The sequence below is a fragment of the Hyperolius riggenbachi genome, chromosome 10 (genome assembly GCF_040937935.1).
Source record: "Hyperolius riggenbachi isolate aHypRig1 chromosome 10, aHypRig1.pri, whole genome shotgun sequence".
Classification (NCBI taxonomy): domain Eukaryota; kingdom Metazoa; phylum Chordata; class Amphibia; order Anura; family Hyperoliidae; genus Hyperolius; species Hyperolius riggenbachi.
In genome coordinates, this window is record NC_090655.1 from 60,175,488 (window position 1) to 60,199,129 (window position 23,642).

Here is a 23,642-nt window from a genome sequence, read left to right on the forward strand (position 1 = left end):
GTGGTATTCTGCGCCCATTTTAGGTCGCTCGTTAGAGTTGTTCCCAGGAACCCGACGCTAGAGACCCTGGACACTTCAACCTCATTGATAAGAATTGGTTGTTGTGTGTGTGTGTGGGGGGGGGGGGGGGGTGTCTCCTGAAGTCTAGGATGAGTTCCACTGTTTTAGCTGCGTTTAGGACGAGCTTGTTGGCCTCGCAGCTGCGTTTAGGACGAGCTTGTTGGCCTCGCACCATCTGCAGATTCTCTATCTCGCTGCGGTAATCTTGTTCCCCCGCCCCGCCGATGAGCCCAATAATGGTGGTATCATCCGCAAATTTAATGACCTTTACGGAGTCCGCTGAGGAAGTAGTTGTTGGTGTACAGTGAGAACAGGAGAGGGGACAGAACACACCCCTGTAGAGCACCTGTGTTGGTGGTGCTCACACTGGAGAAGCAGCTACCGAGCTTCACCTGTTGGTCCTGTTTGAGAGGAAGTCCTTTACCCACGTGTGGAGTCGACTCCAAGCTGTGCCAGGTTGTCGATCAGTATGTCTGGGCAGATTGTATTGAATGCAGAGCTAAAGTCCAGAAACAGGATCCTAACGTAGGAGTTTGGTCTTTCGAGGTGTTCCGTGATGTACGCCAGACTGATATTGATGGCGTCATCCACAGACCTGTTGGCCCTGTATGCAAACTGATGTGTGACACTTTTTTGCAGCCTAGGTGTGCTAAGGGGCCCAACGTCCTAGGAGTACCTTTAGGATTTCACAGGTCATTTTGAGGCATTTGGTTTAAAGACTACTCCTCACGCTTTAGGGCCCCTAAAATGCCAGGGCAGTATAGGAACCCCACAAATAACCCCATTTAAGAAAGACACCCCAAGGTATTCCGTTAGTTGTATGGGGAGTTCATAGAAGATTTCATTTTTGTCAAAAGTTAGCAGAAATAGATTTTTACTTTTTTTTTCACAAAGTAAAAATCTATTTCTTAACTTGTGTCAAAAATAAAATCTTCTATGAACTCCCCATACAACTAACGGAATACCTTGGGGTGTCTTTATAAAATGGAGTCATTTGTGGGGTTCCTATACTGTCCTGGCACTTTAGGGGCCCTAAAGCGTGAGGAGTAGTCTTTAAACCAAATGCCTCAAAATGACCTGTGAAATCCTAAAGGTACTCTTGACTTTGGGCCCCTTAGCGCAGTTAGGGTGCAAAAAAAGTGCCACACATGTGGTATCGCCATACTCAGGAGAAGTAGTATAATGTGTTTCGGGGGGGGGGGGGGATTTTTACACATACCCATGCTGGGTGGGAGAAATCTCTCTGTAAATGGACAATTGTGTGAGAAAAAAGAAAAAAAGAAAATCTAATTTACAGAGATATTTCTCCCACCCAGCATCTGTATGTGTAAAAATACGCCCCAAAATACATTATACTATTTATGTAGAGTACGGCGATACCGCATGTGTGACCCATTTTTGCAGCCCAGGTGCGCTAAGGGGCCCAACGTCCAATGAGCACCTTTAGGTTTTACAGGGGTGCTTCCAATTTAGCAATTTTTATTTCAGTTTCAAAGTGTCATTTTCCGCTTACTTGTGACAAAAAATAAAATCTTCCTCGCCATGCCTCTTAGTGAATACTTTGGGATGTCTTCTTTCCAAAATGGGGTCATTTCTGGGGTATTTATACTATCCTGGAATTTTAGCACCTCATGAAACATGACAGGTGTTCAGAAAAGTCAGAGATGCTTCAAAATGGGAAAACTCACTTTTGGCACCATAGTTTGTTAACGCTATAACTTTTACACAAACCAACATACATACACTTATTGGATTTTTTTTTTTATCAAACACATGTAGCAGAATAAATTTGGACAAAAATGTATATAGAAATGTTACTTTATTTGAAAAATGTCAGCACAGAAAGTTAAAAAAAACAAAAAAATAAAATAAACATTTTTTTTGATAAAATTCATGTCTTTTTTGATGAATAAAATAAAAACTAAAAATCACAGCAGCAATCAAATAGCACCAAAAGAAAGCTGTATTAGGGCAAGAAAAGGAGGGAAAATTCATTTAGGTGGTAAGTTGTATGACCGAGCAATAAACCGTAAGGGCCCTTTTCCACCAGCGCGTTTGCGCTGGCTGAATCGCAAAAACGCAAACCGCTAGCGATTTTACAATCGCTACGGTTTGCTTTTTAACATAGGAATCGCGGTAGGTCATTTCCACTACCGCGATTCGCTTTTGACGGGAACGTGCGGCGGAGCGATATTTGCCGCGATTTTGCTATGCAGTGCATAGCAAAATCGCGGCCGCGAACGTCGGGGAATCGCCGGTTTTGCGATTCAGCAATCGCTAGCGTTCAGAGTGAACGCTAGCGACTGCAGGTGGAAAAGGGCCCTTAAAGCTGCAGTGGTCCGAATGGAAAAAAAAGGCTCTTGTCTTAGGGCTCGTTTCCACTATCGCGAATCCGCATGCATTTAACGCATGCGGATTCGCACATGTAATGCAAGTGGATGGGCCTGTTTCCACTGTAGCGTTGTTGAGGTGCATTTTTTCAGCGGTGAAAAACGCACAAAAGAGCCGCAGAATTCGCGTGCGAGTGGAATGCATGCAAATCGCATGCAATGTATTTAATAGGGAAATCGCATGCATTTTCCCCATGCGTTTTTTGCCGCAAATTCGCTAGGTACCAATGTAAATTCACACAGGCAGTGACATGGTTCAAAATCACATATACCCTCACCTATGCGAATTAGCATGCGAATTCGTGGCAAAAAACGCACGGGGAATCGCATCCGCATGCGATTTCATCAGCGGTGGAATCCAGGCGATTCTGCACCGCAATAGTGGAAACGAGCCCTTAAGGGGCGAAAAGACTGTGGTCCTTATGTGGTTAAGGGCCTGGCTGAAGGATCTATTTACCCCGATACTACATACATTGGGTAAAGTTAGACAATATTGTAAAATAAAAATCACCACACCTCTTTTATTGCTACAAATGGCATGTGTATCACAAAGTGAACCAAACAAACTAAAATTTAGGATACATAAGCTCATGAAGGTATTTTTACCTCCAAATTCCGTGCTCATCACTTCCTCCTTCTTGTAAACATTGAGCATTGTTGCACTTTCTAGTTTTGCATAAAAGTCAACAAAAATATTTTCAAACAGGAGACATTTGTTTTCAATGGGAGTAATCAGCAGAGGGTAAAACACAGACCTCAAAGATGTGATAACTGATAGCATCTGGCAGGTTATAGCAATTCGTTATAGAATTCTGATTTCTCTAACTTGAAATGTTGCTGAGAACAACAGTTCTACTTGTAAACAAAGTAATGAAGTGAGTTTATACAGAGATTTATTGACATTAGCATACTCAAGACAGGTTTAGAGGGCACCTGTCTTCCAACTGCCCTAAAGGGGCCCATGCACTGGTCGATTTCAGCCATCAATCGATCACAAAATAGATTCTATCAATTCTATTGATCGTTTTGTGGCCGATTTGATCTGACAGAATGGAAAATCTAGGTTGATCTGCTGCTGGTAGCAGATCCATGGCCCATAGAGTTGCATTGGATCGAATGGTCCAATAATGCATTTTGGATGTATTTCCAATAGATTTTTTTCTGAAATCTATAGGAAATCTGTTCCTAGTGTGTGGCACACATCAGATAGATTCGTGTCAGATTTGAGTTGACAGGCATCTGACAGGAATCTATCTGATGGTCGAATCTGCTGCAAATCTATAAGTGTATGGCCACCTTTAGGCTCCCTGCACACTGCAAATCCGTTTTCCGATTCCGATTCCGATTTCGTTTCCGATTCCGATTCCGTTTCCGATTTTCCTTGAATACATTCAACAGAAAAACGGATCAAAAAACGCAGCATGCAGTTAAGATTAAAAATCTGAATCGGAATCGGATGTAAAAACAGATTAAAAATCTGAATCTGAATCTGATTTGCTTGCAGTGTGCAAGAGGCCTTATACAGTTCTTCTAGGTGCCTGTAGCAGCACATTTCTACACAGCTTTAAAGGGAACCAGAGACGTTGGGGGGGGGGGGAAGCTTTTATACATACCTGGGGCTTCTTCCAGCCCCATACGCACGGATCGCTCCCACGCCGCCGTCCTCTGCTGCCTGGATCCGCCGGTACCGGGTCCCGTCATTGCCGCAAGTCGGCCAGCAGACGCGGCCAATTGTCCGCATCACACAGGGCTCCCTCCATATACGTACGCATGAGGCTGCCTACTGCGCAGCCTCATGCGTATGGGTATGGAGGGAGCCCCTGTGATGCGGACAATTGGCCGCGTCCGCCAGAAGTGACGGGACCCGGTACCGCCGATACAGGAAGCGGAGGATGGCGGCGTGGGAGCGATCCAGGCTTATGGGGCTGGAAGAAGCCCCAGGTATGTATAAAAGCCTGTTCTATTTTTTTATTACCGTTCCTCTCTGGTTCCCTTTAGGCTTCTTGCACACCAAGACGTTGTGTTAGGTGGCACGTTAAGGTCGCATAACGTGCACCTAACACAACGTATGGTGCTGCAAAAGCCGACGGTAGAGTGAGCCGCGTTAGGCTGCTCGATGCCCATAATATCTCCCAGAGTGGCGCTGATTGGCCAGCGGGACCACGTGATGCGGAGCGAGACACTCCGCATCACGTGGTCCCGCCGGCCAATCAGCGCCCGCCAGTGCAGTGAATATTAAGTAGCCATGTGCGCGGCTACTGTAGCTGGCTCTCCCCGCCTCCTCCGCCCCCCACTGCGCATGTGCAAACAGTCTAACGCGGCTATAGCCGCTCCAACGCCGTAGCATGCTGCACTTTGCACAGAACGTGCAGCGTTACATGTAACGCAACGTGGGCTGTGTGAACAGCCCACTTGTGTTACATTGCTGTGCGTTGGGGGAGCGTTACAGGCGCACTAACGTGCGCCTGTAACGTCTTGGTGTGCAAGCAGCCTTAATGACCTTTAGACTTCTATACAGTAGTTATGAGAGACTTTCTAGCGAACCTGTAGAGAAAAAAATAAAATTAAAAAGTAGATACCTTTTGTAGACAGAAATCTCTGGATAGTCCAGAGGCTTCCATTGTTATAATACAGGGTACCTCTGAAAAAAACCCACCAAGATGTTGATGGATGTCCTCATGGCCGTAATTACTCTGAATATGAGCGGAGCACCGCCATACTACACGTGTGTGCAGCCACACTCGTGCACGGTGCGAGGAGCATGGACGCAAAGAGGAAGTAGGCTCCAGACAACAGTGATGGGGTCATTTGGGAACTTAGGAACCCCCCTGGACTCAGGGATTCCCTCTACTGGGGCATCTTTGATCAATGTGCTCAGTAATGTGCTGTGGAAAAAGTCAGATTACACTTTTCCATAAAAATAAGAACATATTGCACATTATAAAAACAGAACCCTCAACATATTGAAAGAGTACACCATGGGCTTGATTCACAAAGCCGTGCAAACTGTTTAGCACGGGTATGCTAAACAGTTAGCACGTGAAGTGCCGTTTGCGGACTTTTGCGCGCGCTAAAGACCACATTTACTTACAGTAAAGTCTTTTCCAGTAGTCTGAAGGACAGCACCCCTTCTTGAGACTTGTCTCTCCACCCCACCGCTGGACAGGAAGCTAAAAGATAAAAAATTTGCATAGCAGATATGCGGCAGCATAAATACCCCCCAGCTCACCTAGAGCCCTCAGTTATAAAAAAGATTATACGGACGTATGCACGTAACAAAAACACCAAATTTGTATATTTACCTTAATATTTCCCACACAGGGTGGGTCGCAGGGGTGCTGTCCTTCAGACTACTGGAAAAGACTTTACCGTAAGTAAATGTGGTCTTTCCCAGGACGTCTTTCAGGACAGCACCCCTTCTTGAGAGATAGACAAGATGAAATCTTAGGGTGGGACCACTGCTTGAAGAACCCTTCTGCCAAAACTTAAGTCTGCACTGGATAAGACATTAAGCCTGTAGTGCCTGACAAAAGTATTTTGACTGGACCAGGTGGCCGCTCTGCAAATCTGTTCGATGGATGCACCAGCCCTCTCTGCCCAGGATGTGGATACACCCCTTGTTGAATGAGCCCTGATTGGAGTAGTAAGTAGTTTACCTTGAGATCTGTAAGAAGTAGCAATAGCTTCTTTAATCCATCTGGCCAATGTAGCTTTGGAGGCTTGTTTCCCTCTAGATATTCCTCCATACAGTATCAACATTGAATCAGATTTCCTCCATTCCTTAGTTCTTTCAAGGTAATGAATTACACATCTCCTTACATCTAGACAGTGTAAACGTTTTTCCTTCTCATTGGTCGGATTAGCACAAAAAGAAGGTAAAAATATCTCCTGGGACCTGTGGAATTTAGATACCACTTTAGGGAGAAATGCGTTGTCTAATTTCAGTGTAATCCGATCGTTTGCAATAATACAATATGGTTCTTGAATCGACAAAGCCTGAAGTTCACCAATTCTCCTGGCTGATGTGATGGCTAACAAAAAGGTGGTTTTTAAAGAAAGAAATGTATCGGATATTTCCTTTATGGGTTCGAATGGTGGTTCACACATAGCCTGGAGAACAGTATTTAAGTCCCATGAGGGAATTTGAGAACGAACTAACGGCCGAATTCTCTTCAGAGCCTGAAAAAAATCTGATAAAGTATTCTTCTGCCGCCAGTTTCCTTTCCAAGAAGACACTGATTGCAGATGTCTGAACCTTCAAGGTACTGACACTCAATCCTTTTTGTAATCCCTGTTGAAGAAATTCAAGCACTGACGTAGATAAAGATAAATCTAAAGATTTCTCTTTACACCAATTCAGATACACCGTCCATGTCTTATTATAAATATTTCTAGTTACTTTTTTACGACATTGTATCAGGGTTTCGGATAATCTATCCGAGAATCCTCTTGCCTTCAAGATTCTCCACTCAGCCTCCATGCTGTAAGGTGAAGCAGTTGAAGGTTTGGGTGAAAGGCTATGCCCTGCTGTAGTAGATCCTGTCGATTCTGAAGAGTAATTGGCTGACATACTGTCAATTTCTGTAACAACGTGAACCACGGTCTCTTCGGCCAACAGGGGGCTATCAGGATCATGTGAGCTTGATCCTGTATAATTTTGTTCAGAACCTTTGGAATGAGTGATATTGGGGGAAAACTGTACATCAACTGTGTTCCCCCAATTTATTGAAAAAGCATCCACTGCCCAAGGTTTGTCTAGGGGACGTAGTGAGCAGAACTTTTGACACTTGGCATTGTCCCTGTTGGCAAAGAGGTCCACTTCTGGGGACCCCCATTGATCCCTGATTTCCTGAAAAACTGTCGGATTTAGGGACCACTCGTCCTGCTTCAGAGGGGACCTGCTTAAGAAGTCCGCCAACTGGTTGGCTGTACCCTTTAGATGTCGGGCCTTTATGGACATTAGATTCTTTTCTGCCCAATTCAGAATTTGTCTGGTTTGGGACCACAGTAATGAACTTCTTGTCCCTCCCTGACGATTCAGATAAGCTACCACGCTGCTGTGGTCTGTCCTTATCAGCACATGACAGTCTTATGTCTTGACTGAAGTTTTGTAGAGCCAACCAAACAGCCTGAAGCTCCCTGCTGTTTGATGACCTGGTTCTCATCCTGTTGGACCACTGTCCCTGAGCTGGACGACCATCCATGTGTGCTTCCCACCCCCATAGACTGGCGTCCGTTGTTATCACTAACTGAGATGGATAATGCCACAGCCGACCCTCTGATAGATGTGTGAGATCTTGCCACCACATGAGTGATACTTTTACTTTGTAAGGAATGAACACCTTCTTGTCTAGAAGTTTTAGATCCCTGTTCCATTCTGTCAGAATCCAAATTTGCAAAGTCCTGGCATGGAATTGACCCCACTGAACGGCCGGAAAGGGAATTGACCCCACTGAACGGCCGGAAAGGCAGAAGTTAGGAGTCCCAGAACCGCCATTGCTTTTCTGAGGGAGATGTAGTGGGCCTGCTGGAAAGAAGAAACAGTATTAAGTATTGCAGAAACCTTCCTCTCTGGTAATAAAAGCTTTTCACTAGTAGTGGAAATATTGAACCCTAAAAATTCCATGAGCTGGGAAGGAATTAGGGATGATTTAGAGTAGTTAATAAGCCATCCTATTGACTGCAAAAAAGCCATAGTGGATTCTACCTGTAGCAACACTGAGTCTTTAGATTGTCCCCAAATCAATAAATCATCCAGATAACTAAGAACCGATATGGACCTGCCCCTGATAACTGCTAATACTTCCGACAGAATCTTTGTGAAGAGCCAAGGAGCAGAAGAGATGCCGAAAGGTAGAGCATTAAACTTGAAGTGTCTTACCTTTCCCTCTAGGTGCACTGCAAATCTGAGAAATTGTTGTGAGTTCAGATGAATTGGAACATGCAGGTATGCATCCTTTAAGTCCAGAGATGCCAGGAAACAATCTTTCTGTAAGAGAGTTATCACAGAGTAAATATTGTCCATTCGAAATCTTCTGTATCTTATTGATTTGTTTAGTTCCTTTAGATTCAGGATAAATCGAAACTCTCCCTAAGGCTTCTTTACCAGGAACACTGGGGAGTAACATCCCAACCCCTGTTGACATCTTGGAACCTCCCTGATCACTCTTTTCTGTAGCAGAGAGTATATTTCCCTTTCCAATGCTAGACGCTGTACAGTGTCCTTTGGAATTGGACAAACAAAAAACTTTTGAGGAGGTGTCTGCGCGAACTCTATGCTGTACCCCTCTAGAATTATTTTTAATAGCCACTGATTCAGCGCGTGACGCACTTCCGGTACACGGCCGGAATTTCCTTTGCGCGCCCATGCGCGTATATAGGTGCTGCCAAGTTGGGAGAAGCCTCCTCCACGCTGTCCGAGCTGCACGCCGGCTCCCCTGACCAGCTCCAGCTGCAGCCCGCAACAACGCTGCCCCTGCCGCCTGACAATGATGGCAACTGCAGAGGATCTCCATGCGTTCCGTCCGGGACAGAAAAACAACTGGGGGCTCTAGGTGAGCTGGGGGGTATTTATGCTGCCGCATATCTGCTATGCAAATTTTTTATCTTTTAGCTTCCTGTCCAGCGGTGGGGTGGAGAGACAAGTCTCAAGAAGGGGTGCTGTCCTGAAAGACGTCCTGGGAAAAACAGTTTGCACGGCTTTGTGAATCAAGCCCCATATATGACATATAAACAGACCTAATCTATGGAAAGATCATACTTTAAGTATATACTACAAAGACACACCCTTCAATGAATGGAAAGAGCACACCATATATGACATGTACACAGCCCTAATTTATAGGGAAGGGGGCTATGGTACAAAGACACACCCCTCAATGTATTGAAAGAATACACCATACATACCAGTACATGCCCTTTTATTATTTATATAGCACTGACATTTCTGCCCCCACTTTACAGAGTACTTATTCATGTCACTAACTGTCCCTCGGAGGAGATCACAAAGTAATCCCTACCACAGTCATATGTCCGTTGCATCTAGGGCCAATTTAGGGGGGAGGCCAATTAACCTATCTGTATGTTTTTTGGGATGTGGGAGGAAACTCATGCAGACATGGGGCGACATACAAACCCTGTGCAGATAGTGTCCTGGCTGGGATTTGAACCAGGGACCCATATATAGTCTTAATCCACAACAAGAAAAAAAAAAATTGTACCTCTTCAAAGACACTGCCCTGAATTTATGGAAAGATTATACCATTTATGACATATTTGGCTCCGTTATCAAAGAACACAGTAAATTGCAGAAGGCACATCCCACAATGCATGCAAAGCAAACACTTTGTATTACAGAGATACATCTCTGGCTGTATGGAAATACATTAGAAAAATTGATGAAGCATTTCCAAAGCATGAAGTCCATGTTCTTACTTCAATTACAGCAGAGAATTAACTGGTTGTCCTGGGTAACAACTCCATCTAATGCTGGGTACACACATTGTGATTTCCTGCTCAATCGGCGGGATCGATCCTGGTCGATCGATTATTTGACATGGTCGATCGGGTTTCGTTCGATACAGTCGTCGATTTTGCATATTTAACATGAGTAAATCAACGGCTGTACCGATCGAAACCTGATCGAACTTGACAGAAACAATCGATCGACCAGGATCGAGCGGGAAATCGCAACGCGTGTACCCAGCATAAACTGCAGCATTCTCTGCACATCACTCCTTCAGATTATTGTAATTTAGTATTTATATAGCGCTGAGATCTTCCACAGCGCTAGCAGGGTATATAGGCTTGTCACTATGGGCCCTTTCACAGGTAGCTGAATTGTGTGCTCAGTGAGCAGTTACCAGGCAGCAGTGAGCAGTTACCAGGCAGCAGTGAGCAGTTGCGAGAGTTCGACAGTCTTTTCACTGCGTATTAACTGCTTGTGGAAAAGGGCCCTCAGAAGGGCTCACAATCTACCGGTAATCCCTAACATAGTCATATGTCCAACATAATCTAGGGCCAATTTAGGTGGAAGCCAATTAACGTTATCTGTGTGTTTCTGGAAATAATCCCGATTTAAAGTGGACCCAAGCTCTAGCAAAGAACAGACTGAAAAGTGTTCAATTGACATAGAAACACTGTAGAAATCAACTGCACCAAGCTGTGTTTGTTTATTTACTTACAGTTGAGTATAACAAGTGTGTAATCAGTAGGCATGACTCACAGCGCCTAGCCTGCTGGCTGTAGAGGAAAGAAAGATGCTTTACCCCTTCCTTTACTCCCGGGAAGTTCATCCAGTACATTTTCAGGCCTTTTTGGGGATTTCTGTGCATTGTAACAAAGAAATGTTTTCCCTGATTGTTTTCATACTGTCACTAATCTTTTGAGGTGGCCAAACATCAGGCGACTTGGCAGCCGATCAACCATCCAAATCGATTGTTACAATCAAACTGGATGAAAGCCGGTGCCACCAAGTGCATGCCTGACTGACAAAGTGACCAATTTCCGTACCGAAATTCATTGCTTTGTCGAAAGTGCATGCTGCAAGATGTCGGACCAAAGTTCGTTGGTCGGGTGCTTGGTGGGAACGGCGTGCTATTACACGACGATCGACGCAACCATTGACCGCCTCACTGCTGTGCCCCGCCAAAGTGATACATTACCTTCCGCGGCCTCAGCTTGACCGCCGCTGGCTTCCGGGCGCATTCTCCTCTTCGCATACACGCACGTTCTACGTGGTTTCCTGGGAAGGGCTCACGTATGAGATCACACACACGTGCCCTTACTACGAGACCACGTGGGGCGTGCGTGTATGCAAAGAGGACAGGACAGGTAATGTATCACTTTGGCACAGCGGGCATTAGGGGGGCACAGCGGTGAGGCAGCGCACAGGGCCAATTTCAGTATGAAATTGATCGGAAAAATCGGCCTGTGGTGTAAGCACAGCTGACAGACCTTTCTCTTATCAGATTTGATAAGAGAGAGATTTGTCTCTTGGTCGAATCCGCCCATCATCACTAGATGTATAGCTACCTTTAGAGCGGAGAGGAAGTCTTGATCTCAGATCCACTTTAATACTCAGGAAAATAAAATCTACTATAGTATACACAGATTTTGTACTTCACCATTTGGAAACTTAATGCACATAAACACACAATTCTCTATGTATAAAAAGAGAAATGGACAATTTCTCAAACACCAAAGCAAGGAAAAATTATCTCATGCTAATGTAAGGTTATGTGTGTGAACCCACTCGAGGGATGTGATTTTGTTTCTTTAAAGGAATACTGTAGGGGGGGGGGAAATGAGTTGAACTTACCTGTGGCTTGTAATGGTCCCCCGCAGACATCCTGTGCCCGCGCAGCCACTCACCGATGCTCCGGCCCCGCCTCAGGCTCACTTCTGGAATTTCCGACTTTAAAGTCAGAAAACCCCTGCGCCTGCGTTGCAGTGTCCTCGTTCCCACTGATGTCACCAGGAGTGTATAGCACAAGCCCAGTATGGTCTGTGCCTGCGCAGTACGCTCCTGGTGACATCAGGGGAAGCGAGGATACGGCAACGCAGGCGTTTTCTGACTTTAAAGTCAGAAATTACAGAAGTGAACCGGAGGCGGGGCATCGGTGAGCGGCTGCGCGGGCACAGGATACCTGCGGGGGACCATTAGAAGCCCCGGGTAAGTTCAACTCATTTTCCCCCGACCCCCCTACAGTATTCCTTTAAATCCCCCACAACACTGCATTAGCAACAGCATTTCAAATCACAAGCGCTTAGGAAAGTGCTGCTAGTGGGTCCCGGGCCTAAAGCAGCTTCCCAGATCAAGGATATGGACTTTTCTGTCCAGACAACTATTCCACTTTTGCTCCAGTATGCCTTGCACTGGTGCTTATAATTCTGCTCCACTGTATAACAGACTGGTGCCATGCCTGCTTTCTATTAACTAATCAGACGTTATACAGACACGCCCCTCCATAAATGAAAGACAGATGTCCAACTATACAGAGGCTTTCCTTCAGTATATGGAAAAGGAACAGTACAGTTTATGCAGAAGCTCCTAGAACATATACGTAAGAGACACACCCCCTCAGAGCATGGATAGAACATACTGTACTCAACACACCCCCTTAATGTACGGAAAAAACATGCTGTACCCAGCAGACACGCCTCCACATACTGTACATAACAAAGATGCCCCTTCCATACACGGAAAACAACACGCTGCACATAGGCACGTACAATGAATGGATGTGAAGTACACAGTGCAGATAACAGACACACTCACGCCATACATGCAAAACATCATAAACACATACGTCTTCAATATATGGAACAACATGTAGTACCAAACAGACAGGTTTCCTCATCCTACAGAGAAATGCACTGTAAATACCAGACTGCTATTAACGTATGCAAAAAGAAAATATTGTACATAATACCGTAGATGCCCCATCAATGTATAGAAAGAAAAAAAAATACATACATACATCCTCCCTAGTAGCCGAGAAAACAATGCTACACTGTATATAACAGACACGTCACCGCCCTAATATGAGGGAAGAAAACAGACACCCCTTCAACATATGGAAAGAGACTGCAAAACATGTGCTCCTAATACATGTAAACAAGTATTGTATGCACAGACACGCCCCCTCAAAAGAAATAAAAAAAAAAAATTTAAAAAAAAAAAAACACCACAGGGACCTGTTGCTATAGAATCAGAAAACAAATATAACAGATTCCTGTAGATCTCCAGATTTCAGGTCTATAAAAAGCTGAAATGTTAATCACATCTATAAAAAGGGAATGGCCACCTTGGTCACTACTATTATTTATTGGAAAAAGGGCAACAATCACCACATTTATACTTATACATCAGTTCCCATGCGGTCAGCAATTCTGTTCAAATGAATTCACTTGTGGATTGCACAAACGGCAACATAAAACAAAACACAGACTGCCCCTTTTAAATATGGTGATCTAATTCTTCAAATACGCAAATAAGTGACTGCTGGCAAACTGTTGTTTTTTTTATATAAACAGGTCTCAGTGTTCATAACAGACAAAATCCCTTCAAAACAAGGAAGACATATTGTACAATATGGACACCCCCCCAATAAAGTATAAGGAAAACATACTCTACAGCAAAGAGACAACACCAAATATAGGGGGAAACTGTAACTAACACACACACACACACACACACACACACACACAGTTTCTGTGCTGTAAAGTATAACAGACACCCCCCTCGAATATAAAGAAAAAAAAATAATGTATAACACAGACCAACCCCTCAGCATAGGAAAGACATCTCATACAAAACATACAGCATATACGTAAACCAGGCATGGCCCATCCCACTCTGTATAGTGAAAACATTGTTTTTTTAACTGACCCACACAATACAGGGAAAACACTGAACATGACAGACACGCCCCCTCATTAAAAGGGGAAAAAAAAAACAAACAAAAAAAAACACACACACACACACACACACACCCCAACTGTACATTATGGACACACCACGCTCACCAACATAGACAACCCCAATATAGGGAAAATGTACATTACATAACAGGCATGTCCCCTCCCATGTATGCTTAGAATAACATGGATAGCAGGCAATCTCTAGTACTGCCAGCCAGCTACTGTACAAATTACAAGTCCCAGCACTGTCCCCCCTGAGCATACCAGGTCAACTACTAGGCTTAGAACATCCATTTACTGTACTCTGTGTGGACCACCAGCAATTTCAGCATGCCCAGCCACTACAAGTGTATTTGCTCAAAATCTCAGCATGTCCTAAAGCAGACTGCAGAACTACAAGTCCCAGCATACGATCACCTTATGCAATCCACCAGAGGTCTCAGCTTATCCTACCACTTACTGCATAACTAGAAGGCCAAGCATGTCCAATCATTACTGCAATACCACATATTCCAGCAGGGCCTGTTGTGACTGCAGAACTACAAATCCCAACATACACTGTCATAACTACAAGATCCAGCAAGCCCTGTCCTTATGACAGAACTACAAATCCCAGCATGCCTTGCTCTCTTAATGTATGTGGAGTCACAAATACGCAGGTTCTGCCACATGTTGTAGCACTACAGCTCCCAGCATACCACCACAGTACCAGAAATCCCAGCATGCCTTGCCATACAAGTCCCAGCATGTCTTATCTCCACTGCAAAACTGCATTTCCCAGCATGTGATTATAAAACAGGTTATCCTATCTTTATCATAGCCAGTGCCACAAGTGCCAGTTTGCCCAGCCATCTATTTAAACCTACAGGTCCCAGCATGTCCTGCCCCTAATGCACAACTACGGGTCCCAGCATGTCCTGCCCCTAATGCACAACTACGGGTCCCAGCATGTCCTGCCCCTAATGCACAACTACGGGTCCCAGCATGTCCTGCCCCTAATGCACAACTACGGGTCCCAGCATGTCCTGCCCCTAATGCACAACTACGGGTCCCAGCATGTCCTGCCCCTAATGCACAACTACGGGTCCCAGCATGTCCTGCCCCTAATGCACAACTACGGGTCCCAGCATGTCCTGCCCCTAATGCACAACTACAGGTCCCAGCATGTCCTGCCACTAAAGTGGAACTACAGGTCCCAGCATGTTATGTCTCCAATGCAGAACTACAAGTCCCAGCATGCCCAGTCACACATGCAGCACTACAAGTCTCAGCATGTCCTTTCACTAATGCAGAACTACATGTCTTAGCATGTACTGTCACTAATGCAAAAACTACAAAGTTCCAGCACGTCCTGTCACCAATGCACAACAAGTCCCAGCATGCCCAGTCACTAATGCAAAACTACATTTCCCAGCATGTTCTGTCACTAATGCAGAACTACAAGTCCCAGCATGCCCTGTCATTACTGTGCAGCTGGATGCCTTCCCATCCTTAGATTAGAACTCAGCATGCCCACCAGTCATTAATGCAATGCCACAACTCTCAGCATTATTGCAGTACCACAAGCCCCAGCATCTTACATTACTACACATCATTCTGTCACTTCACTGCAGAACCACATGTCTAAGCATGCCATGCCACTTTTTTTCAACAGGCCATCCCACTGACATAGAACCACAAGTCCAACCTCGCCGTATTATAAATGCAGTACTACAGGTCCCAGCATACCCACCCCCCCAGAGTGTAAACTAATAATGACCTGTGAGCTTCAGCAGGATCTGCTTGGCTTTCTAGTTTCCCAGCATCAGCCAGACACGCAGCGAGCTCCTGCGTCCCCCAGCCAGCAGTCCTCACCTAACTCCTCTCTGTTCTGTTTTTATTTTGATCTTTTCCCTCCGTCCTCCCACAGCCCGTCTGCCCAGTAACAGCGTCACGTGCCCCGCGTGCAGGCGCCGTCCCGTTGGCTGTCTGCAGAAGGCGTGAGCGCGCGCCAGCCAATGAACGGGGGATGGGCGGAGGAAAGGCGGGGTCGGTTAGGACTTTGAAGAGAGATGACGTCACCGTTGCAGAGGGCGGGATTGAGTATGTTGTGGTGAGGCGAAGCACGAGGGGAGCGGCGCCATTTTGAGACAGGTGTGATTGACAGCTGTCACGTGACTCGTAGGAACGCCCCCTCTTCCCGTTTATCTCACCTGAGTCACTTCAGAGGGACGTGCTGTCTGTTATGTCACATTATTACTACCCCGCGTCACCACATTCTGGCACGCAGCCCCTTTACACTACTATCTGCGGAGTCCCCTCCCTCAGACATTTGTGACCCTGCTGTCACCTCACTCAGGAGTCCCGCCTCACAGGAACCCCTATATTAATTCTCACATGTGACTTTAGGAGCAGTTCCCCCTCATACTGATAATTATCCACAGACCATACCCTTTCTTCAGTGCTCGTGCGCCACTTGAGACCAGTGCTTCCATAGGTCAAACTGGGCAATTGCCCAGGGACCCATTTTACCTAAAATACAGTGACCAGAAGTCCCAGCTTACCTGGGACACGTTTTAGAATTAGGGACCCCGCCCCAGGTACAAATATGTTCCAGGCGGATCGCCAAATATCCCAGCCACCAAATGCTTCCTTTCCATGGATTATTAATAGGCAGTAAAATGCCTCTCACACTCTCACAACCAGGGCCGGATTTGTACTTCTTACCGCCCAAGGCCGACTATAATTACCAGCCGCCCTAACCGAAACCGTATCCTACCACCTCTCTCCGCACACACACCCACCCAAACATTTTTGGGCCGCTGGTGTCCTCTATTGTGGCTAGTGCCGAGGTCTCCATGGCAATATGAAGTGAATCAATCACGTCACACGGGGAACTGGTCAATCAAGCAATCTACAGGTGATGGGCGTGGTGGGAGCTGTCCACCACACACACATAGTCAAAAGTGGCTCACAATTGGACATTGGGTGGGGTCAGCAACACGTAAAAGTGAGTCCTGTACCCACTGCTGTTTTCAGGGTAACAGCGCTGGCCAATCAGAAATGGGTACTGTGAGAGGCTGCCTTCTGTATTCTGTACTATTTGCTGGTGCTGCCCCTGGTCCTTTCATTCCCTATGCCAAGTGCGTGAGACCCGGCCTTCTGTAACTGCCTGCAGCTGCTGCTATGTCATTGGACAAGGTCTGGCTTTTTGCTAGTCACACACTGTTCACAAACGTTTGGTTAACGGACTGCAGCTGCCTGTAGCACAGCACAGGCAGATGCCAGCTGGTACTAATAGTGCAGTTATCCTGACCCCTTTCATTTGTTTGGACACTTGCAAATCATTTCCTGCAAATAATGCCCACTGTCTGCAGGCCGCCCTTGTTTATCTGGTGCCCTAGGCCATGGCCTATGTGGCCTTGCCAGAAATCCGGCCATGCTCACAACTGCTCACTGCTGCCTGGTAACTGATTGTTGCTGCCTGGTATCTACTCACTGCTGTCTGGTAACTGCTCGCTGCTGCCTGGTATCTACTCACTGCTGCCTGGTAACCGCTTTCTGAGCACACAGTTCAACAGTCCATGGAACACAGGCCAAACTCTGTCCATACAATTGGCTCCCGTGTTCCATAGTGCCTGCCTCCTAAAAGCATTGGCCCACCCACAGGTCAGAGACGTTGCTGATGGGCAAAGGGCCTCTCTGACTACCCATCTTTCTTCTTGTGTGTCCCCCACTTATTTGTTTTTGCGCATCGCACTTAAATTTGTGATGGTGGGCTCACACTGCTTAATTACTTGTGGAAGAGTCTGCCTAATCATATTTTGGGTTGGGAGGTACAGTGCTTAAAGAGACTCTGTAATAAAAAAAAAAACCATCCCCTGGGGGTACTTACCTCAGGAGGAGGAGGAAGCCTCAGGGTCCCAATGAGGCTTCCCCATCCCTGTAGCTGCAGGCAATCCAGCGCTGGCTCCCCCGAAGCGTCCCGCAATCCTGGCTTGACAAGGCTTGATATATTTACAAGACAAGACAAATAACATTTATATTGCGCTTTTCTCCTGGCGGACTCAAAGCGCCAGAGCTGCAGCCACTAGGGCGCGCTCTATAGGCAGTAGCAGTGTTAGGGAGATTTGCCTAAGGTCTCCTACTGAATAGGTGCTGGCTTACTGAACAGCCAGAGCCGAGATTCGAACCCTGGCCTCCTGCATCAGAGGCAGAGCCCTTTACCATTACACCATCCAGCCACTACCTTTACCTTCCCTGGCTCCAGCGGGGGCTCTGTTGCGGCTTTCAGCACGGAGATAGGCGGAAATAGCCGATCTCTGTCAAGTCCGCACTACTTCGCAGGCGCAGGAGACTTGCGCCTGCGCAGTAGAGCGGACCTGACAGAGATTGGCTATTTCTGTCTATCTCAGAGCGGAGAGCCGAACCTGCGCAGGAGCCGGGAAGGTAAATATTTACATCCCCGCTGTTCGGAGGGGCACAGCGAGACCGCGGTGGGACACAGGAGGATGGGGGAAGCCTCGATAGGAACCAGAGGTTTCCCCCACTCGAGGTGAGTACCCCCCAGGGGAACTATTTTTAGTTACAGGTTTTCTTTAAAGTGAACCTGAGATGAAAGATGTAAAAGAATTGATACTTAAAGGAGAACTGAAGAGAGAGGTATATGGCGGCTGTCATGTTTATTTCCTTTTAATCAATACCAGTTGCCTAGCAGCCCTGCTGGTCTATTTCTCTGCAGTAGGATCTGAATACAACCAGAAACAAGCATGCAGCTAGTCTTGTCAGATCAGACTTACAAGTCTGAACCACTGAAACACCTGATCTGCTGCATGCTTGTTCAGGGGCTATGGCTAATAGTATTGGAAGCAGAGGATCAGCAGGGCTGCCAGGCAACTGGTATTGTCTAAAAGGAAATAAACATGACAGCCTCCATATACCTCTTTCTTCAGTTCCCCTTTAACTGAGGATTCCTCCAGCCTCATGTACTCCTTTGCCTCCCAGTCCCTTCTGGGTGGCTCTGAGCTTTTGCAATCTCCCCCAGTAACAGAGCTCAAGTTGGACTGCTCCGCGCGCGCACGCACGCACGCACACACACACACACACACCTCGCTGGGACCATTCTGTGCATTTGCACAGAAAATTATTAACCCATCCCCTAACATTGGCATTACTACCCTTGGTGTCACTAACTCAGGAGGTCCTCCTCTTTCACTATTATTACTGTCCCTGGTGTCGCCACACCTCACATTGACATTACTATTACCCGCTGATGCCATCTGCCTGCGATTCCGATTTTTAATCTGTTTTTACATCCGATTCCGATTTTTAATCGTTACTGCATGCTGCGTTTTTTGATCCGTTTTTCTGTTGATTGCATTCAGGGAAAATCGGAAACGGAATAGCAAAACGGATTTGCAGTGTGCAGGGAGCCTAAGGCCTCTTTTCCACGGGCAGTTGAACTGTGTGCTCAGCAAGCAGTTACCAGGCAGCAGTGAGGGCTGGAACCCATTAGAGCGATTTTTTGAGCGCTTAGGGAGTGTGAGAAATCGCTAGCGATTTCCTTAAACGCTCTGCCAATGTAAATGGACGGTACAAATTCCACAGAAGCAATTGCGATTAGCAAAATCGCAAATGCAGGACATGCAGCATTGTTAGCGTTTGCGCTTCAATGTAAAGTATATAATCACTGGCGTAATCGCTGATCAAAACCTGCACAGAGCGATTTTGCTAGCGTTTTGAAGTTACTGCACACTGTAACAAAATTAAAAATAATTGAAAGGACCAATCAGACTTTAAAATGCTAAACGCTACACAACCGCTGGCAAATTGATTACACTTTCTAAAATCGCTCCCTAAAATGCACATGAAATCGCTTACAAACTGCTCATACAAAACGCTAGCGATTGAAATTAGCGACAGCGTTTTGTAGTGGGTTCCAGGCCTGAGAGTTTTAGAGGCTTTTCACTGCCTGTGGAAAAGAGGCCTAAAAAGAGCTTCTACCCTCAAAATGAATGGGAATAAAAATCACCCATTTGCTGGGAAATTACCATAAGGCCTCTTTTCCACAGTGTGTGCTCAGCAAGCAGTTACCAGGCAGCAGTGAGCAGTAATGAGAGGCATTTCACTGCCTATCAACTGTCCGTGGAAAAAAGGCCTTAAAGGGACACTTAAGTCAAACAAAAAAATGAGTCTTACTCACTTGGGGCTTCCAATAGCCCCCTGCAGCTGTCCGGTGCCCTCGCCGTCTCCCTCCGATCCTCCTGGCCCCGCCGGCAGCCACTTCCTGTTTCGGTGACAGGAGCTGACAGGCTGGGGACGCGAGTGATTCTTCGCGTTCCTGGCCACAATAGCGCAATCTATGCTGCTATAGCATATATGATATACCATATAGCAGCATAGAGGGTGCTAATGTGTCTGGGAACGCGAAGAATCACTCGCGTCCCCAGCCTGTCAGCTCCTGTCACCGAAACAGGAAGTGGCTGCCGGCGGGGCCAGGAGGATCGGAGGGAGACGGCGAGGGCACCGGACAGCTGCAGGGGGCTATTGGAAGCCCTAGGTGAGTAAAACTCATTTTTTTTGTTTGACTTAAGTGTCCCTTTAAGGCCCGTTTACATTTGCGGATGGGAGCCGATGTGGGTACGCATCACTTTCGCTCCCATCCACGTAACTTCCGTATCTCCTGATGCGGAAGTGTATTGAAGGAGACGGCAGGCGGATGCGGCTGTGCGAGAATCTGCAGCATGGTGCAGATTCTCGGATCGCTCCGCACCGCTCCCCACGCAATGGAAAATGTTCCATTGCCATGCACTGGGTTCAGGACACCCACGGTGCGATGGGGCTATGTATCCGCATCGCACCGCTTCTAGTGGAAACGCGCCCTAAGTGGTAACCTGCAAGCAGTTAACAGGTGGCAGTGAGCAGTTACCAGGCAGCAGCAAGCAGTTGTTTGCTGCTGCCTGGTAACTGCTTGCTGAGCACACAGTTCAACTGCCCGTGGAAGTGAGCCACTACACTGGCGGTACTCTTTCACTGAAAATCTCTTTCCTCCTGGGTGTACACCTCAAAAATAAGAATTAGCAATCTGGTATCATTTTTAAGAGCTCCTCCCCTTTCCTTTGTTCACCTGACACAAACATTTCCTCCACCCATCCTCTGTTCTGACATTTCCAGCACTGGTGTCACCTCACACAGCAGGATCTTTTCTCCTGAGTTGTCCCTTGACAGTGATAGCTGTAAATCAGGTGGGTAGCTAAACAATTTGACTCAATGCTATTTATGTGCAAAGAACATCAATAGTTGTAATTTTTGATGGTTGCCTCTTTTCCACGAACAGTTCAACTGTGTGCTCAGCAAGCAGTCAACAGGCAGCAGCAAACAGTTGTGAGAGTTTAAAGAAAACCTGTACTGAAAATAAAAGTCAAAATAACCATACACAGGTCATACTTACCTTCCATGTAGTCTACTACTCCTCAGTGTCTTTCTCCTCTCCCGCGTCCTATTTGTTCACTATGATCAAGGGAATTTTCCGTCCTCCATTTTGAAAATAGCCATTACCCCATAACAGCTTTCTGGTCAGCACACAGTTAAACTGTAACATCGCCCACTTGAGCCATAGGGAAACATGAACATTACCTGGTACATCCGTTTTCCTCTCAGCTATAACTGACAGAAACTGATCTATTTCAGATCTGACAAAATCTTGTCAGAACTGGATGGGATTATTGTCAGAAGAAAATAGTGAGCTTCTGAGAGGAACTGATGGCAAGGTAACTATGTAATGTTGATTTGAAGTTACCTCGTGTTTATTTTAAATATTTTTACTCAGTACAAGCTCTCTTTAAGAGGCATTTCACTGCCTATCAACTGTCCATGGAAAAGAGGCCTAAGGGCTCAAGCCCACTAGCAGTCTTTTCTAAGGGCCCGTTTCCACTTGTGCGGTGCGGAGTCACTGCTGATTCCCCGTTGACGAAATCGCATGCGGGTGCGATTCCGCATACGTATTTTACCACGATTTCGCATAGGTTAGTATTGATGCGATTTTAACCATGTCACTACCTGTGTGATTTAACATTAGATCCTATGCGAAATCGCAGTAAAATACGCATGCCAAAACCGCATGCGATTTCCCTATTAAATACATTAGCGGCGTGCGAATTCTGAGGGCTCTTCCGTGCACATTTTTCCCGCACAGAAAATCGCTCAGGATTACTGACTAGTGGAAATAGGGCCATCCACTTGTATTGGCTATGCGAATCCGCATGCGGATTTGCGATAGTGGAAACAGGCCCTAAGCGCTGGTGATTTGACATAGCTCTTGCTAATGCAATGCTATGGGGGATTTTTATAAAATCACATCGCTCAAGTGGGATCACACCCATAGCATTAAATTAGCAAATCTTTTCAAATCACAAAGCGCTCAGAAAAGCGCTCCTATAGTGGGTTCCAGGCCTTAGGCTGTAGACACACTGTGAGCACTTTTCTGACCATCATCGCTTTCTGGGCGGTTTAAAAAAAAAAATGCTCCTATTGACTTGAATTTAAATCATGGTAAAAGTGCAGCAAGAACGCTTTTTCTGAAAAATCCACATTTTTACCGCAATTTTAATGCAAGTCAATGGAAGGGTTTTTTTAAAAAACGCCCAGAAAGGGCTGGTGCACACCGAGCGGCTTTTTCAGCGTTTCTGCAGCCGCTTGCGGCTGCGGATACGCTTGGTCAATGTATCTCAATGGGGTGGTTCACACCAGAGCGGGAGGCATTTGCAGAAACGCACACTCCCGGGGTGAGCCATTTTTTGGATTGTGGATGCGTTTCTGCCTCAATGTTAAGTATAGGAAAAACGCAAACCGCTCTGAAAAACGGCAGTTCAGAGCGGTTTTGCATGTGTTTTTGTTACAGAAGCTGTTCAGTAACAGCTTTACTGTAACAATATCTGAAATCTACTACACCAAAAACGCTTCGCAAAATGCTAGGTGAAACGCTACAGAAAAGTAACAAAAAGCATTTCAAAATCTGCTAGCATTTTGCAGATCTGCTAGCGTTTTTTGGTGTGCACCAGGCCTAAGTGTCAATGGTCAGAAAAGTGCTCAGAAAGCACTCACTGTGTCTACAGCCTTACCTGCTCCCCCTTCCCTCCCCATCTTCATTGCAATAGCTGCAATATAAGGTATAGCTGATTCCATGGCTTGGCAACTTCTCCTTTAAGGCCCATTCATTCTTGCTGATCACAAAACTAGCACTTTTGCTATGGTGATTTTGCACGATTAACGCAAAAAAAAAAAATCACCATTCACACCCCCCCCCCACCCCCCCCACGATCGCATTTAGTGCAAATAGTACTGAAACGCGATCGCCAGGAAGTTGCCTGAAAATGGTGCAGGATACGTGTTTGCGTTTTGGGTGATTTGTGGCATTTAGCGCAAATCGCCCAAGTAAAAACGGGCCCATACGGTTTCATTACACTAGCGCCTTCAAAAAACGCTAGCGTTTGAGCGTTTTGCCAAAATCGCTGGCAAAATGCTCAAGTGTGAATGGGCCTTTAGGGCTCATTTACACTACAAGAGCTTTTCTAAGAGTTTTGTGATTTTTAAAAGCTCTTGCTAATTTTATCCTATGTGTGTGTTCTCAATGGAGCGATGTGATTTTGTAAAAATCCCCTATAGGATTGCATTAGGAAGAGCTTTTCAAATCTCTGGTGTTTAAAAAGTTTTCATAGTGTGAATCAGTCCCAAAGGAGCATTTCTCAAACCTGTCCCGGTGACTCCCCAACGGTGCATGTTTTACAGGCA

General features: G+C 46.0%; 1 protein-coding gene across 1 annotated transcript in view; it reads right to left on the bottom strand.

Moving 5' to 3' along the window:
- PDCD4 (programmed cell death 4) overlaps positions 1 to 15,764 on the bottom strand; it is an 81,975-nt gene extending 66,211 nt beyond the window's left edge. The window contains exon 1 of the mRNA XM_068257925.1: positions 15,634 to 15,764. The gene's annotated coding sequence lies outside the window, so the exon portion shown is untranslated. The remainder of the gene's footprint in view (positions 1 to 15,633) is intronic.
- Positions 15,765 to 23,642: the final 7,878 nt, after the last annotated feature.